This window comes from Terrapene carolina, unplaced genomic scaffold (genome assembly GCF_002925995.2).
Source record: "Terrapene carolina triunguis isolate 2854851 unplaced genomic scaffold, T_m_triunguis-2.0 Scaffold85, whole genome shotgun sequence".
Lineage (NCBI taxonomy): Eukaryota > Metazoa > Chordata > Testudines > Emydidae > Terrapene > Terrapene triunguis.
In genome coordinates, this window is record NW_020664436.1 from 32,929,796 (window position 1) to 32,932,514 (window position 2,719).

The window sequence follows — 2,719 nt, forward strand, 5'->3', positions numbered from 1 at the left end:
CACAAAGTGCATGAGGCAGTCCAGCAGGAAGTTGAGCCCAGTAAGCTATTGAGATGTGTGATTTGCACATTTCCCCAGCAGCTGCTGCTGGCTGTAAAATAAAGCCATTCCCTCTAGGTGGAAATATGGAGGGAAACGGCTGTAGTATCCTGGCCTGCCTTCACTTAGGGGGGGTGAGTGCCCCCTTTATTGCAGCTGCAGGGAGATGCGGTTTGGAACCTTGTGCCTATGGAGATGAATGTAGCCAGGAACAGAAATCTGGCCCTGACCCTGCGCTGAGCTCAGCACAGGAAGGCCTCTGTGCCCAGATGGGAGCCTCATTGACATCAGTGGGACTTTGCATAGGAGTAGGGCTTGGGTTTGGATTAGAATTATACCATCAATATTGATGTATAGGATTAGTTTTAGGAGTTTATCTTCTTACCTTAATGTCACACATGTATCTTGCATTTTAATTGTCAGTAAAAGAGTAAGCAATTCTATGCCTACCAAGTTCTATAGTTCAGTCTCCAGCAAAACCTTTTAAAATGGGTTGCTGCAATGTCACTGCTGTGGCTGTTGCAAATCTTGTAACAGCATTAGAGTGTGATGGGGATTTTCTGCCATGGGTTATTGGAACTCTGATTGCCTTGTTAAAATAAATATGGATTTATTTGTTTGTTTTGTTCCCCTTATTTAAAAAAAGAGGACAAGGAATGGTGAGAGGAGGACAGGGTAGATGAGCCGTTTCCAGCATGTAAACAAACCTAGCTTGTGTTACTCACGTCTGAAATGCTCCTACTCATCGTGGGTGGGCAGGAGAGAGTTGTGTCATGAGAGTAAGAAGCAGCTAGTGGTGAGACACTGATGTTAATAAAATGGGATTGTTCAGTGCTATAGATTTACTCCATTTAGTGAAGTGACTCCTGATCCGTGTTTACACTCCTTTGAGACACTGGGTTTGTTTGATAGGAATAACAATTCTTGAGGCCTGTTTTTTCTCTCATTTGCACTAGTGTAAATGAGGAGTAACTCCTTTGAAGTCAGTGGAGTCAGACCTATCTCAAACAGGTGTGTGAGGAAAATTAGGCCCTGAGGTTTAATAGAATGTTGTAGGAACAAAGCACCCTACAAAACAGTAACTAATTAATTGATTTATTCACTGATTGGCCAGTGTCCTGAACATTCTGTGCCAGGAATTTTTATTCATCTGGAAAGTGGAGAGTGGGAAACACTATTAGCTACATAATTCAGATAGAAAAAGTACAATATAATGGTGCTTGTAAGAATAGTTAAATATTGCTAGTGTGGGAGTGACTATGCAAATCAGATGATGCAATATTTATATGAGACTAGCTATGGCCTGGTCTACACTACGAGTTTAGGTCGACTTTAGCCGCGTTAAATCGACTTAAGCCTGGACACGTTTACACTACGAACCCCTTTCTGTCGACTTAAAGGGCCCTTTAAACCGGTTTCCTAACACCACCTCGACAAGGGGATTAGCGATAAAATCGACCTTAGGGGGTCGGAATTGGGTTAGTGTGGACGGAATTCGACATTACTGGCCTCCGGGAGCTATCCCACAGTGCTTCATTGTGACCGCTCTGGACAGCACTCTCATCTCAGATGCACTGGCCAGGTAGACAGGAAAAGCCCCGCGAACGTTTGAATTTCATTTCCTGTTTGCTCAGCGTGGAGAGCACAGGTGACCATGCAGAGCCCATCAGCACAGGTAACCATGATGGAGTCCCAGTCCCAGTCCCAGGATCGCAGAAGAGCTCCAGCCTGGACCGAACGGGAGGTACAGGATCTGATCGCCATCTGGGGAGATGAAGCAGTGCTCGCCGAACTCCGAAACAGTAAAAGAAACGGCAAAACATTAGAAAAGATCTCCAAGGCCATGAAGGACAGAGGCCATAACAGGGACGCGCGGCAGTGCCGCGTGAAAATTAAGGAGCTAAGGCAAGCCTACCACAAAGTCAGAGACGCAAACGGAAGGTCCGGGGCAGAGCCGCAAACATGCCGCTACTACGCGGAGCTGCATGCCATTCTAGGGGGTGCAGCCACCACTAGCCCAAGCGTGTTCTATGAGTCCCTCTCTGCAAACGGGGAAGCGGGTTCGGCGGACGAGGAAGATGAGGATGGAGAGAACATAGATAGCTCACAGCAGCAAGGAAGCGGAGAAACCAGTTACCCCAACAGCCAGGATATGTTTGTCACCCTGGACCTGGAAACAGTAACCCCCGAACTGACCCAAGACCCTGAGGGCACACAGGGGACCTCTGGTGAGTGTACCTTTGCAAAAATTACACATGGTTTAAAAACAAGCGTGTTTAATGATTAATGATTAATTTGCCCTGGCAATCGCGGCCAGTACAGCTACTGGAAAAGTCTGTTAACGTGTATGGGGATGGAGCGGAAATCCTCCAGGGACATCTCCAGAAAGCTCTCCTTCATGTAATCCCAAAGCCTTTGCAAAAGGTTTCTGGGGAGGGCTGCCTTATCCCGTCCGCCATGGTAGGACACTTTACCACGCCAGGCCAGTAGCACGTAGTCTGGAATCATTGCATAACAAAGCATGGCAGCGTATGGTCCCGGTGTTTGCTGGCATGCAGACAACATCCATTCCTTATCGCTCTTTGTTATCCTCAGGAGAGTGATATCATTCACGGTCACCTGGTTAAAATGGGGCAATTTTATTAAGGGGACATTCAGAGGTGCCCCTTCCTGGTCTGCT